Source organism: Hypanus sabinus, chromosome 16 (genome assembly GCF_030144855.1).
Source record: "Hypanus sabinus isolate sHypSab1 chromosome 16, sHypSab1.hap1, whole genome shotgun sequence".
In the NCBI taxonomy this organism is placed as follows: Eukaryota; Metazoa; Chordata; class Chondrichthyes; order Myliobatiformes; family Dasyatidae; genus Hypanus; species Hypanus sabinus.
Genome location: NC_082721.1, coordinates 44,013,155 through 44,029,612, shown reverse-complemented (window position 1 = coordinate 44,029,612; position 16,458 = coordinate 44,013,155). Strand labels below are relative to the sequence as shown.

General features: G+C 43.0%; 1 pseudogene; it reads left to right on the top strand.

Annotated features, from left to right (window-relative positions):
* The first annotated feature begins 8,455 nt into the window (after positions 1–8,455).
* LOC132405835 (immunoglobulin lambda-1 light chain-like) lies at positions 8,456–10,447 on the top strand (annotated as a pseudogene).
* The last annotated feature ends 6,011 nt before the right edge of the window (positions 10,448–16,458 follow it).

The following is a 16,458-nucleotide window of genomic DNA, read 5'->3' as shown; positions in this document are numbered from 1 at the left end:
TACACCATTCCTCCAGCACAATCCCCGTTTCTAATGACATATTAAAGATCTCCGTCAGAGCTCCTGCTATTTCTACACAAACTTCCCTCAAGGTCCTGGGGAATATCCTGTCAGGACCCGGAGATTTATCCACTTTTAAATTTCTTAAAAGCGCCAGTACCTCCACCTCTTTAATTGTCATAGGTTCCATAACTTCCTTACTTGTTTCCCACACCTTAGACAATTCAATATCCTTCTCCTTAGTGAATACCGAAGAGAAGAAATCATTCAAGATTTTGGTGAGCACCTTGCTGGGCACTAACCAATGTGTGGTTTCATGCCAGCTGTTGCAATTATTTAGAGTTCCTTTCTCCGGGATTGTGGCAATACTACTTTTGTCCATTTCTTCGTTACTTGTCCCCAAGTCCAGATTATAGCAAAGAGTGGTTGTAGGATGGCTGCTGCAACTTTTGGTTCTGTTTGAGCAGTTCGGATTTCAAATTGTGATGTCCTAGAGCTTTGCTCTTTATTGATTTAATTGCAGCAACAATCTCTTCTTTCTTGTGTGGATCTGTGTTTATGTTGAGGTCCACTGCTGCCTCTTTTATATCAGGTTCCTCATTCAGAGGTGACCTATGCAGTAATTCTCTGAAATTCTCTGCCCATCATGCTTCTTGCTCTTTCTCAGTTGTGAAAAGCAGACTGTTCTTATCTCTCCTGGGACCACTTGATCTGACCTGGAACCTACCAATTTTTAAATCTTGTATATATTTCCCTGATCGCATCGATTAGCTGCTGCTTTGGCTTCCTCTGCAGTGTCTTCCATGTGGAATCTCTTATTCTTTCTTACAAGACTCTTAACTTTCTTATTAGATTCTGTGTATACTAATTGATGTTTCAGCTAAATCAGCATTTCTTTAAATCTAATATTTACTTCTTTATTTTCCATTTTTTTTCTCAGGGTGTCCATGTTTACAGCTGTATCAATTCTTTGTTCTTCTTTCCTTCTCTGTATCCTAGAAAAGCCTCGCTGCACTCCTTGAAGACTGGGACAATGCAGTTCCATTTTGTTTCGATGTTATCTATTGACACATCCTTGTTAAGGTCTTGCAAAGCCTGGAATTTGTTCATAAACTGAATGGTGAATGTGGATCTCACATTGATGACCGTGACATTTTTGTATATGAGTTCTTGTCCCAGTGCTTCTCAGTTTGACTTTCATCACTGCTACAACAAAGTGGCAATCACTTCCTCTATCTACTCCTCTCTTCACCGTTAGATCCTGCAAGGATACTATGCACATACCATTGAGTATCAAATGGTCAACCTGGTTCCCGTCACATCTACCAGCTGAGCACCATGTCAGTTTGTGGATTTCATGGTGTGGAAAGAAGGTTCTTCCCATGACCAGATTGCTTATGGTACAGCGTTCCACCAGTCTTTCACCATTGTTATTCATTGTTCCATATCCATACTTGCCCAAGGCCCATGTGAAGTGTGAAGTATACTTCTAACTGCAACTTTTAGATTCCCTGTAATGATGACTCTAATTGTGGCTGTTTGTAGAAAACATCTTAATCTTCAATGTCAATATTGTTAATTGGAGCATATCATTGGACCACAGTTACATTCACATGCTTCTCCTTCAGCCTGACACCAATCAGCCTACTGTTGATTGGTTTTCACCCCTGCAAGCACTTCCCAATGCCTTTATTCAAAATGACAGCTACACCAACGTGATGCTGACTGTCTTCCCTTCCTGAGCATAAAACTGTTTGAACAGTTGCTGCCACGAGTCTGCCAAACCCGGTCCATTTGACACCTAGTATATGTAGATTGTAACGACGCATTTCTAGAGATATTTGTTTCAGCTTGCCAGTATTGTTCATGCTTTGTACATTCCAAAAAGCAATGTTGGTCTTTGTGGTGTTCATTGTTTCCTTCATCATGCCAATGGGTTCCTCCCAGTTTTCAGTACTTCCAGACATGGAAGTCACAGGGTGTGACTCAGGAATACTGTCATAAAGAGGGCACTGGACCCAGCTCTGGTTCTTCTTTCTGGCCTGGCGGACTGCACCTCTTCGTGATCTGCACTCAATCATCCATGTGACTACAGTCTCCCTCCTGCTCTATTTATGCAGGAAAGTATTTAGCTCCTCTATCCTGCATTTTTGAAACCCATAGAGTAAAGCAAAGTAAGTAATCCTGGGATCACCGTGATTGATTTCATGCTTCCTACACTTTCCTTCAATTCCATTAGACCATAAGAACTGAAGATATATATAGAAGCAAAATTAGGCAATTTGGCCCATCAAATTCACGTCACCATTTCATCAAGGCTGATCCAATTTTGCTCTCAGACCAATCTCCTGCCTTCCCTCCATATTGTTCATGTCCTCACTGATTAAGATTCAACCAACCTATGCCTTAAGTATACATATTGACTTGTCCTCCACAGTTGCCTGTGGCAAAGAATTGCACAGATTCACCAGTCTCTGGCTAAAGAAATTCCTTCTCATCTTCATGCCAAAAGGACACTCTTCTATTCTGAGGCTGTGTCCTCTGGTCTTTGACTCTCACATACACTACCAACGCCGTTTGCCATTCAATAGATTCTACAAAGTCACCCTTCATTCTTCGTAATTCCAGTGAATGCAGGCTCAGAACCATCAATTGATTTGTGTATGACCTGATATCATTTTTGTGAATGTGCTTTGAATCTTCTCCAGAATCAACAATTCCTTTCTACGATTAGGGGTGCCAAACTGCACACAATATGCAAAATGAGGCCTCAGCAGTGCTTTATAAAGTATCAAATTTAGATTGTAGATCAAATTTTAGATTGTAGTCCTTTTGAAATGAATGCTAACATTAATTTGCCTTCCTCATCAAAGATGTAACCTGCAAAGTAACCTTCAGGGAATCTTGCTCAATGTCTCCCAAGTACCTTTCCACCTCAATTTCTTTGTATTTTGTTTCCATTTAGAAAATAGTCAACCGTTTCATTGATTCTACCAAAGTGCAGGACCATACAGCTCCTAACATTTTATTCCAACTGCTATTTCTTTACCCATTCTCTGAATCATTCTAAGTGCTTCTCTAACTTCTGTACTTGCTTAAATCTACATGCCACTCAACTTACCTTCATACTGTATAAAAACTTTACAACAACACCATCAATTCAATCATCCAAATCATTGACATATTTCGTAAAAAGATTCCAACCCTGCAGAGATCCCTGTGGAACACCACTAGTCCCCAGTAGCCAGCCAGTAAAGGCTGTCTTTAATACCGCTCTTTGCCTCCTCCTAAGCAGCCACTGGTTTATCCATGTTACCATCTTTCCTGGAACAGAAAGACCTCGTAGCTTGTTAAAATCTGAATGTAAAGAAAACAAAAGAGATGGCTGTTTACTTCAGGAGGACATAGAGAGACCACTCCCCGCTGATCACTGAGATCGTTAAGAGCACCAAACATCTTGGCGTTCAACTGGTGGAGAATCTCAGCTGTTCCCTCAACACCAGCTCCATCGCAAAGAAAGCCCAGCAGTGTGTCTACTTTCTGTGAAGGCTGAGGAAAGTCCATCTCCCACCCCTGATCCTCATCACATTTTACAAGAGTTGTATTGAGAGTGTCCTGAGCAGCTGCATCACTGCCTGGTTCAGAATTTGCACCATCTTGGGTCACGAGACCCTGCAGTGGATAGTGAGGTCAGCTGAGAAGATCATCAGATTCTCTCTTAATGCCATTACGGACATTTACTCGACATGCTGCATCCGCAAAGCAAACAACATTATGAAGGGCCCCACGCACCCCTCAGACAAACTCTTCTCTCACCTGCCGTCTGAGAAAAGGCATCAAAGCATTCTGGCTCTCACGACCAGGCTAACAGTTTCTTCCCCAAACTATCAGACTCCTCAATATCCAGAGACTGGACTGACACCTTACTGCCCTATTGTCTTGTCTATTATCTATTGTAATGCCTGTACTGTTTTGTGCACTTTATGCAGAGCTGGGTAGGTCTGCAGTCTAGTGTAATTTCTTTTCTGTGTTGTTTTTTTCGTAGTTCAGTCTAGTTTTTGTACAGTGTCATGTAACACCCAGTCCTGAAAAAACATTGTCTCATTTTTACTAAGTACTGTACCAGCAGTTATAGTTGAAATGACAATAAAAGTGACTTGATTTGATTTGATTTTATTTGAAGAGCCTCATGTGAGACACCTTGTTTAAGGCCTTCTGAAAATCCAGGCACACAATATCTACTGATTTACCATTCTCTATTCTATATGTTAATTCTTCAAAAAATTCCAATTTATTTGTCAGGAAAGATTTTCCCTTAAGGAAACTATTCTCACTACAACCTGTTCTATCATGTGCCTCCAAGTACCCCAAAACCACTTCCTTATCAATTGACTCCAACATCTTCCCAACCTCTGAGGGGAGACTCACTGGCCTATAATTTCTCTTATTCTGTGTCTGTCCCGCCTTGAAGAGCAGAGTGACATTAGCAATATTCCGGTCTCCCAAATCCATTCCAGAATCTAAATATTCTTGAAAGATCATTACTAATGCCTCCTCTTTCAGAACACTTGAGTGTACACCATCTGGTCTACGTGACGTATATCTACCTTCAGACCTTTTAGTTTCTCAAGAGCCTGCTCTAGAGTTATAGTAACTTCAAACCCTTCATGAACACTGACACCTGAAACTTTCACCATACTGCTAGTGCCTTCCAAAGTGAAGACTGATGCAAAACATTTATTCTGCTCATCCCCCAATTCATTGTCCCCGATTACAACATCTCCAGCACCATCTTCCAGAGCTCTGATGTCCACAGTTACCTCTCTTTTGCACTTTATGTATCAGAAGAAACTTTTGGTATCCTCTTCAACATTATTGGTAGCCTAATTTCATATTCTATCTTTACCTTCTTCATGACATTTTTGCTTGCCTTCTGTTGATTGTTAAAAGCTTTCAGAAATTACAGTCGTTATTGCTCTGCCGTCATCCCTGCCAGGATTCTTTTTCAATGAACTGGCCTGCTCCTCTCTCATTTCTCTGTAATTTATTTTACACTACTGTAATACTAGTATATCTGACATTTGCTTCTCCTTTTCAAGTTTCAGGTGAATTTGATCATATTATGATCATTTTCCCTTCAGGGTTGTTTTACCATAAGCTGTCTAATCAATTCTATTTCACTGCCGAACACACAACCCAGTGGGCTTAACCACGAGCTGCTCTAAAAAGCCATCTTGTAGGCACTCTAGAAATTCTTCCTCCTAGCATCCAGCACCAATATAATTTTCCCAATATACCTGCATATAAAATTCCCCATGACTATTGTTACATTTCCTTTGTTGCATGCATTTTCTATCTCCCATTATAATTTGTAAGCCACATTGTTACTGTTGTTTGGGGTTCTGTACACAACTCCCATCAGAGTCATTTAACCCTTACATTTCCTTAGCTCTATCCACAATGATTCAATACCTTCCGACCGCATGTGACCTCTTCCTGATGATTTGATTTCATTTTTTAACCAATAGATAAATGCCACCCCCATTGCCTTCAAGCCTTTGCATTTGATCCAATGTGATACAATATGTTTATTAAGCTCCCAGCTGTAATCTTTTGTCAACCATAATTCAATGATGCCTACAACATCATTACTGCCAATCTGCAACTGTGCTGCAAAATTATCTACCTTATTCTGCATTCAAATACAACATCTTCAGTCCTGTATTCACCCTTTTTGATTTTTGTTGAAACTCATTCTCTTGATGGCAATATTTGCCCCATCAACATATCTTCCTCACTACACATGGCCTCTATTTGTACACCTGTTACCTCATCTCCAGCACTATTATCCATCTTTCCTAGGAAACCTGTAGCATTGAAATATACACAACTCGGGACACTCGTTGCACCATGCTCAACATTTTGATTCCAAACTTTGTCTGAGGTTTCACCAATATCTGCCTCCGCACCCTCTCCACTTACTGATCTGGCACTCTGCTTCCCATCCCACTAGCCTAAAGCCATAAAGCATAAAGCATGTCATAAAGCATGGAAAGAGACTCTTCAGAGTTCTGTGTCTGTGCTTTCCATCAAACACCTATTTACACCAGCCTTGTACCAATCCCTTTCCTTTCCCCTCACATTCCCTTCAAATCCTGACACTCATCTGAAAACCTGGCCAATTTACACTACAAAGCCAAACATCTTGGGAATGTTTGAAGACATTGGTTCCCCTTCATTCTGCCCATCCAGGATTTTCCAGTGAAATCACTGAACAGGGTTTAGTGACTGGGACACCATAGAGACAACACCCCTGCCCTGAATCATTTCTGTGCCACAGTAAACTCAAGTGATCACTAACTTTAAGAATCCTCTGGATAATCTGCAGATCATTTTACTCTCTCCCTGCAGAATGGACCCACTTGCACAATGGACACAATTGACCATATATTCATCCTCTAGCCCAGGAGAAAACTCCTAATCAGTACTCTGAATATCATTCAGTCATGGAGCAGTGTGTTCAGAGGGGAATCATGGCCAATGTGTCTGCTAGCCTGGCTGTATGGTGATCACCCTGTCTCGCACTATCTTCATTAACTTTAGCTGCAGGATGAGCACCTCCAGCAACCTGCTGCACACAGAACATTCAGCCTGGGGCAAGGACTATTGTTGCTGGAACACTAAACACCAGAGACCCAGATGCTCCAACTGGCAACACCTCCTGTTCCTTTTATCAGACTATCTCAAGGAATGGGTGAAGACCACACTCAAAGAAAAATAACTGTATAATGACCTATTGCCTGAATCCCCCCTCCGCAACTCCACCTACCCCAAAATGTTGCTGATTCCCTAGGATATTTTTTGATCACACGTGCGTATGTAAACTCAGTGGGACCCGTCAGCCAAGTGTATGATGTGGGATTGGAGACTGACATGGACGGGTAATTATTTATTTATTTAAGTATTTAGCGGGTCAAAGGAACAGGTCCTTCCGGCCCAACCAACCTATTTAACACTAGCCTAATCAATGGCACATTTACAATGACTAGTTAACCTACTAACCTGTGCGTCCTTGGAAGGTGGGAGGAAACCGGAACACCCGATGGAAATGTACGCACTCACTAAGTGAAAGTAGAAATTCCTTACAACCAGTGCCAGAATGAAACGTTTTTCACAAGATCGCCCCAAGCTGTAATTGCGTCGTGCTAACCACAACGCTACCATAGTACCAATGATGAGAGGCACTCTCCCAAGGGTTAATAACTCTGCCTGTGTATCGGGTCGCTGCGTGTGTGCAGTAATACCGGAGAATCCATTGTGGAGTTGTTCCCGCTGTCTGCTTGTACGAATGTACACAATAGCTTTCTGCACCTTACTCGGAACAGATTCCATCCCCACATTCAAACAGACTTCAATCCCTCTAACAGTTAAAGTGGATTTGAACTCAACATCTGAATGATTTGTGCAGAAACAGAAAATCAGTACTGTCTGCTCCGTTGTGCCTGGATTTTGAGGAATGGAAAGTAGCAAGAACTGAATCAGGGAAATAAGAGGGAAAGATTATTTTTTATTTCAAATCCAGGGAAGAAGCTGTGTAAACATTCACAATTGTGATTATGATATTCAGTGAGATGAACTTTAAAAAGTACACACAAACATGGCACGATCGCCACTCATGTGGCTCCCCCTGGAGATTCTCCTTTAATTGATCAAGAGTCTTTCCAGCCTGTGCAGTTTTAACTTTGGCTGCACCGACTACAATGCACGTACTGCTGGACTGCGCAGTCGGCAGCGTTCATCAGTCTCCCACCGAGCTTCCAGCAGCACTTCGTCGCAACCTGTAGATCTGAGGGTTGTCTATTACACGTTAGCTGGGGACAAAAGAGGACACGGACCTTTGTATCGGCATCCCTCTGTTCAAATTTGGGAGATATTGGACACAGAAAAGTCTGTTCATACACTTTGGTTTTATCAACTGATCTGGCTTTTGCCACCAGTGACACCGCCTCATGCTGATAGTGTGAGACGGTGAATAGGAAGGTTTCAAATACTTTGTTCTAGTTGATCAGAAACAAGAGAAAATCTGCAGATGCTGGAAATCTGAGCAACACTCGCAAAATACCGGAGGAACTCGGCAGGAAAGGCAGCATTTTGGGAAAGAGTGAATAGAGATTGAAAGCGTGAATCCGGTGTAGGACAGAGAAGCGGACAAATATTACCAAAGGCTTTCGGCCCGAAACGGCGATGATACTGTTTTCCTAGATCCTGCCTGACCTGCTGAGTTCCTCGGGAATTTTGTGTGTGTTGCTCTGGTTAGTCAGTGTGAGTAGCCCTGATTTGCATGGGTTTCCTCCCTGGTATGAACGCCTCAATAAATAGGTACCATTGGAGACGGCAGCCACAGTCTGTCACGGATCCATCGGCTTGAAGGGACGTAGGAGGCTGACGGACAGCAATGATACGGACGTTGTGCTTTTTCTGGTCTCTGGCAATGTGGCTGGGCTGTAAGTACAGGCAGAATGTCTGCACCACCAGCGGTTGTTGATGTGGGCTTCAGGGGACACATTAAACAGTCAATGGTTAAAGCTGAATTCCTGTTTTTTTACAGCTGGAGAATGCCAGACTTTGACTCAGCCTCCGACCGTGTCGGTGCGTCCAGGAGCCACGGCCGCGCTGGAATGTGACATCGGAACAAAGGATTTTGGTACAAGCAGACACCGGGAACGGTTCCACAATGGATCCTGTACTACCTTGACTCACTCAGCGCCCCGACCTATGGGCCTGGCTTCAGCAGCGACCGTTTCACGTCGGCAGTCAACAGCGCCGGCACCATTTACCAGGTAAACATAAAAAATGTGGAGCTGAATGACGCTGCCGTCTATAACTGCGAAAAGTGGGTTTCATCGAGCAGTTATTACATGTTCGGCCCAGGGACCAAGCTCTTTGTTACAGGTAACTGACAGGGAAACCCCTCCTGCAATTTCGAGCTGCATGCATATGGTCACCTGGCAAATAATAATTTATACGTTGTTATTTCTTGGCGAATTTGATTATGAAAACGCAAGTTTACGATCCGGTCGTTCCACATACCGTGGGTCGATGAAATTGTGTTCGGTGAATATAGAGTTGTGTGTGAATTGTTATCGCCTTTAAACAAGCTGTCTTTTCGGTTGTGTTTTCTCGCTGGTGCCGTGTGTTGTGTCTCTGGCTCTGCACTTTAATATTTCGTTTCTGAAATTGTCCATCCAACTCCATGTTTGCGCGGTTTCAATCCTATCAGCTTGGCCACTTTTGCTCTGGTTTGTTGGAAGCCAGCGTGAGGAGTTCCAGCTTCTCAGAATGCGGCCTGAGGGTATCACCGGGGATATGATGTAGCCCACGGTTGTCAAGACAACACAACTACAAGTTTCAAGTTATTGTATGAGGATTTTCAGGTGATACCTCCCTCCAACTTTCACTGAACTTCCATTTCTCCCGGTCAGGCTAGAACACTCTTGCAGACACCCATCCAATTCCCTGGTTCTTCCCTCCTCTCTCCTGCCACCTTTTCAACTGAACACTGCTCCTTTTGGGGTCCGGCCGCTCAGTGATTCCGGTCGCTACACAGACTCAGGCCAGAGCTTCGGGTCTAGGGAGAATCCCACCTTACTTCGCCCACAGTAATTGCTTCCACATCGTCACAGTGTGACTTCCCCAAACCAGCTCTGTGAAAGTCAGGACCACGCACATGTTGCGTTGCAGCCTGTGTAGGCAAGAAACCGGTTTACTCACAGTACAGCTGTGGGTGACACAGGTGGGAGGGGGCACATTGGTGATGAGTGGATGGAGCAAAGGGAAGGAACGTGTCACTGGTATCACAGGCCGAGGAAGATCCCAAGAGCTGGAATTGATGTCAATGAGCTGGTGATGTTGTAATCCAGCGACTCTGCAGGATTTGGCCACAAACGTCCAGTCCTTCAGTGTTGACTAAAATGCTCTGCCCTCCATCGACACTGCCTTGCACCCTAGCGAAACCCTGGGCCCCATTCTTGGAAGCTGGAACCTTTCACTCACGCTTCCATCCAAATGTGAATATCGCAAGATATTCAGTGACTCATTCATGTCTCCTCTTGTTCCCGATCCAGATCAGCAGCTCCCCGACCCTTCAGTGAAACTGCTTGGGCCGTCAGCCGAGGAGATCTCCGCTAAAGGAACCGGCACCTTAGTTTGCCTGGTCAGTAAATTGTCGGTGGGCTTCCCTGTCGTCAGCTGGACAGTGAACGGCAGTCCGACGAGCAGTGGGGTGAAAACCAGCGGGGTGACTCAGAATGCAGACAAAACCTTCAGTCTCAGCAGCTACCTGACGGTGCCCGGCGCAGACTGGAGCAGTGGGAAGAGGTACTCCTGCTCAGTTCAGCAAGGAGCAGCCTCGACAATATCCGCAACAGTCACACAATCCAGCTGTTAAACCGAGCGCGGCTTCGGACTGTTTGCTCCCTGATTAATAGGGGATAACCTTTTTTTTTTTGCATTTTCACCCCGTTTATTACTTTCCTCACTGTACTCTGTGTCTGATCAGCTCGCTGTAATTTTCACTGTTGTTGGAATATTTGCACCCGAGGCTGGTTTTGTTCTCTTTCTCCCGCCGAGAAGCTACATGGGGTAAAAGTGGCTAGTTATTTGGCTTTATCAGAAACATAAACCACTGAACAGTTTTCTGTGTCACCGGGGGTGGATTTAATTAAAATAATTAATGGGTGCCCTAATGACTTCTGATCAGTGACAGATGGTGACAGCTGAGAACTGCTAATAAAGATTATCAGCGCAGGAATGATTTCCGTCTTGTACGTCTTCATACCTTGCATGCTCTTACCATTCTCATACTGGGTGGGAGGAGAGAAGAAGGACACTCCCGCGGATTGGACCCAACTCCCCCTTCTCTGCCTGTTGCACATCCCTTCTCCGATCCACAACCCATTATCGGTCTCATCAATTAGGAAATGGCAGCCGTAATTTCTGGGACATGTACAGAGGAAAGAGAAGCTCAAACGTCTAGCAATGATAGGAAGAAATGATGGAAGAAAAAGTCAGGGTCGACAGCACATTGCATTCATTAGTTACATCAAAGGATGGACAGGCAAAAGTTTTCACCATCAGAACCAAGTTTAATAGCAGCAGCATATGTTAACGTAGTGGCAGCAGTACAATGCAACACATGATAAATTTAGGGAAAATAAATAAATAAATTGCAATAAATTAGCATTTGTATATTAAATAGTTAAATTACAAATTATGCAAAAAACAGAAATGATAAAAAGGTGAGTAATGGGTCCAATGTCCACTTTATTTTTGATTTAAGAGGGTAAGAGGCTGTTCCAGAATCTTTCAGGGTGTGACTCCAGGCTTCTGTACCTCCTGCCTGATGGTAAGGATGAGAACAGGGCATGCACTGGGTGATGGGGGTCCTGAATAATGGATGCCACCTTTCTGATGTACTGCTCCTTGAAGATGTCTTGTATACTACAGAGGCTAGTACCCATGACGGAGATGACCAATTTCACATCTTTCTCTAGCTTCTTTCAACCCTGTGCAGTGAATCCACCTTCCCCATACTGGACAGTGATGCAGCCTGTCCCATAGGATGACAGTGAATTCAGCCCCATACCAACGACTTCCTTTGCCAAAGCTTGGTTTCCTTTCCATTGAAATTAAAGGAATAGAGAGGTAAGGCAAGGTGTATAATGGGACTTCAGTTCAGGGTTATTTGGAAAATTAGTAAATTGATTTATATTCTACAAATGAATTCTTCATTCTCCACTCTCCACTAATCAGTTGTAACAACTCTGCAGAAGTTTAACATCATCCAGCAAGCAGCAACCCTCTTGATTACTACCATCTGGAATAACTCCTCTAAATATTTATACCCTCCATCTCCACCTCACCTCCATAGCTGCAGTGTGGAATATAAACAAAATGCACTTTAGCTACTTACTCATCTCCTCCGAATGCAGCTCCCAAACCACCACCTCGACCACCTAGAGCAGGAGTTCCAAACCTAGGGTCCACGGTACCTTGGTTAATGGTAGGGGTCCTTGGCATACTGTAAAAATGGCTGGGACAAGTGTACAAGTTTCAGAGAAACATCACCACCTGCAGGCTCCCCTTCAACAGGCAAGCCATCTAGACCTGGAAATGTTTCACTAGTCCTTCACCTAAGTTCAAGAACATCCTCCCTGAGATCACTGTGGGAGTACCTTCCCCAGAAGGACACTAGCAGTGCAAGACCACAGTTCACCATCCCTCCCTCAAGTGATTGGCAATTGATATCAGGCCTGCCAGCATTATCCAGATGCCAGAAATTAATTTTAAAGGATCAGTAAACCTCCTGAGACTTCTTTTGAACATTTATTGAATCGCTTTTTAATTTGATTTCTAAGTTTATATCATAAAAGTAAACTATTCACAGACTGACTTGTACATGTTGTATGTATTTTAACATAGAACATAGAGAATAGAACATAGAAGTACAGTACAGGCATAAATGCAAAAGAGAGGGTAAATAAGATTGAAAACATTTGTAAGAAATAAGGAGATTTGGAAGCTTTTAAAAACCAATTGAAGGCAATGAAAAAAACCCATAAAAAGTTCAAAATTCAAAGTTCAAAGTGTATTTATTAACAAAGTGTGTATACATTATACAACCTTGAAATTTGTCTCTTTGCAGGCAGCCACAAAGCAAGTAACCCCAATGAAACCCATTGAAAAACATCCAACAAACACCCAATGTGCAGAGAGAGAAAAATAATCAATTGTGCAAGCAATAAAAACAAGCAAACAACATTCAGAATGGTCTTGAGTCCATAGACACAAAGCCCACAGCTTTAGGCTCAGTTCATCACACAACAGAGCAATATGTTGTGGAGCCCACAGACATGAAGCCTGGAGTAGCTGTACCAGGCACACAGCATCAGTCTTAGTGCAGCAAAGAGCGGAGGAAACAATGTGGAGTGGCACGTCAGAACAGGCACGTCCCAATCATCCATCCCGGCAGTTAAATCATGCAAAAAATCAGGTCATTCCTCACTTTTGGACATAAGCCCTGTTGCATTGTTACACTCTGGGCCTGGATCCCACTGCCACATTCTGGCCCATACTCAACCTTTCCAAATTGGACCAGCACTTATATCAAACAAACCTCACTCTCAGTATAGGTCAGGGGTCAGCAACCTTTACCACTGAAAGAGCCACTTGGACCCGTTTCCCACAGAAAAGAAAACACTGGGAGCCGCAAAACCCGCTTGACATTTAAAATGAAATAACACTGCATACAACGTTTTGTTTTGCCTTTATGCTATGTATAAACAAACTATAATGTGTTGCATTTATGAAATTGATGAACTCCTGCAGAGAAAATGAAATTACATTTCTGCATGCAACAAAAACATTTTGAACTCCGAAAAAAAGACGTTGGGTTGAAGGTTACTTTTAAGTAAAATACTCAACGTCTATTTGAGTCCTTCTTGTATTTATGAAAAACGCCAAACTTAAATTTGCCGCCAGCAGCAAACCAAAAATAACGTCAGCCAGCTGTCAACCTGAAAAATAAAAGGACTATTTCACTGAACAATGAAAACATATGAATATACGTAAAATAATAGGCAATTAAAATATTTATCATACTTGTTCAGGTTGACTCACACCTGACAATGCAGTCGTATTTAGTAGGGATGGATCAATGCTTAGGGGAGTGACCGGGAAGGATAATGTGTTTTTTTCCTCTCTGAACTCACAGAAGCGTTTCCCAAACGATGTTTGCATTGCGATGATTGCAGAATGTAAATACTCCGAATTTATCATGTCGTGACCTTGTTTGAACTCTCTCAAATTGGGGAAGTGAGACAATGTGCCTTTCTGTAAATCTCTGGCAAGCAACGTCAACTTGCGCTCGAATGCCAAAACATCCTCCAACATGTGCAGGGCTGTACGTCCTTACCCCGTTGAAGAGCTGTGTTCAGCGTGTTCAGGTGCGCTGTCATGTCTACCATGAAGTGTAGCTTTTCCAGCCACTCTGGCTGTTCCAGCTCAGGAAAGTTGAGCCCTTTGCTGCCCAGGAAAGTTTTCACTTCTTTCAGACACGCGACAAAGCGTTTCAGCACCTCCCCTTTGGACAGCCACTGGACTGTGTTGTGCAGCAGGTGCCCCATCAGTAGCTACTGACACCAGATGGGTGGTCTTTATTCCTTTGGCTCTTAAACAATTCAAGACAGCCTCACAGATGTCCTCCCCCCGTGTTTGGTCTTTTAGAGGTATCAACTCAATCAGTTCTTCCTGTGGCCCGGCAGAGTTTACATACCGGCAGAACAACGCTATTTGTTCAATATCACCTTTGTCTTTAGACTCGTCACAGGCAATCGAGTAGGCCACAGCTGAATTGATGTCTTTAATTTGCTGTCTTGTGATGTCTTCTGCCATTTTTATGGTTCTGTCTTTGACAGTCTTTGCAGAGAGGGGCATATCCCTGATTTTCTGCACAATTTCACTCTTGTTTTTAAAGTCCGTGAATAGATGTTCTGAAATCTTAATGAAAGATTCTTTTATATATTCACCATCTGTAAACTGCTTCCCGTGCCTGACTATTTCCTGAGCGTCAATATAACTGGCGTATGTCGTTGATTTTCCAGACTTCATCCATTTCTGGAAATGATTTTTGCTCAGATCAACCTTCCGCATCAGTTCCGAAACGGCTTTTTTTCTCTCATCTCCATCCGGATATTTTTGAGCAAAGGCTGCGTGTTTATTCTGGAAATGCCTTGCGACATTTGACTTTTTGTTGTTTGCTAGTTTCTCATTGCATATTAAGCATACCGGTAAACCAGTCTCGTCAACAGTGAAAGCAAATGAATCTGTCCACGTATCATTAAACGTTCTGTTTTCTTCAGTCACTTTTCTTTTTTTAGAATTCTCCATAGTTGGCTTACCTTGGATCGAAAAATTAAAGAAATCGCGCACTGGCGGGTGTCAGGTATTGGCAGTGGTGACGTATATTAATAGCGATAAAAACACGTTGTAGCGGTGTGCTCACGCAGTCAGTAAACTGCAGTCGAATAATTTTATTCGAACTAAACAGCCTTGCTTTTAAGCCTCCCTCAACCCAGCCCCCATGGACGCAGATGCTGCAAAAGACGCGTACTCACAAACCCCCGTAGGCTATCTCCCTTAGCCGGAATGCTGGCTAATTGTGAGCCATTTCGGATCTGCCAGGAAATGTGTCGCCACACTTAGATTGTACAAGATCACCATAATCTTCAAATTTAGAATTACATTTCAAAAGCTAACAAACTAACATAAAATACATTTTAATTAAATACTGACCAATTATTTCCCAAAGCCACAGGGAGCCGCAGCACAGAGGTGAAAGAGCCACAAATGGCTCGGGAGCCGCAGGTTGCCGACCCCCGGTATAGGTGGATGGGCTTGAAAATTCCTCTGCACTGACTTTTCTCCACTCCGCTCACTCCAACTCCATCTCTGACTTCGACCTCTTCTCCTTGAACATATCTCGATCCTCCAGTCATCTTCACCTTCACCTGCCTCTTTGCTGTTTGCAGAGATCATTCACTATTATTTTTTTATGGATAGTGTCATTAATAAATTATCTAGTTGCGATCCTTGCTTTGAGAGCTCTCAGTAAACTTAGTAAGTTGTTGCCAACCTTCTGATGCACCATTTTAAACCAGAACTTTTTACATCTGGGAGAAAAGATATGAAGGTAAACTAGCCAATAATATAAAAGTGGATGCAAAATAATTTTTCAGATATATATAAAGAATAAAAGAGGGACAAAATTGCATTTCCAAAGGACCACAGACCATAAGCGTTATCACAGCTGATCCATTTCCCTCTAAGCTCATTCTCCTGCCTTCCCCCTTAACCTTTAATGCCTGAACTAATCAATAACTTGTCAAATTCTGCATAAAAAACATCAAATGACCAGGCCTCCACAGCCACCTGTGAATGAATTCCACAGATTCAACACCCTCCATGTAAAGAAATTCCACCTCATCTCTGTTCCAGATGGGCATCTCACTAGTCTGAGGCAGAGACCTCTGGTTCTTGACTCAGTCACCATAGGAACCATCATCAGCACATCCACTCTTTCTAGGTCCTTCAACTTTCAGCAGGTTTTGATGAATTCCCCACCTCAATTATCTGAGTTTCAGAAAAAAAATGCTCAGAGCCATCACACGCTCCTCATACGATAAGCCTTTACTTCCTGGAATCCTTCCCACGATTGTCCTCCGAACCCTTTCCAATGTCAGCACATGCTTTCTTAAGTAAGGGGACAAAACAGCTTACAATACTCCAAGTGAGGTCTCACAAATGCCTCATAAAGCATCAAAATTACATCCTTGTTTTTATATTGTAGTCCTCTCAAAATGAATGCTCACATTGCATTTGTCTTTCTCACCACAGACTCAA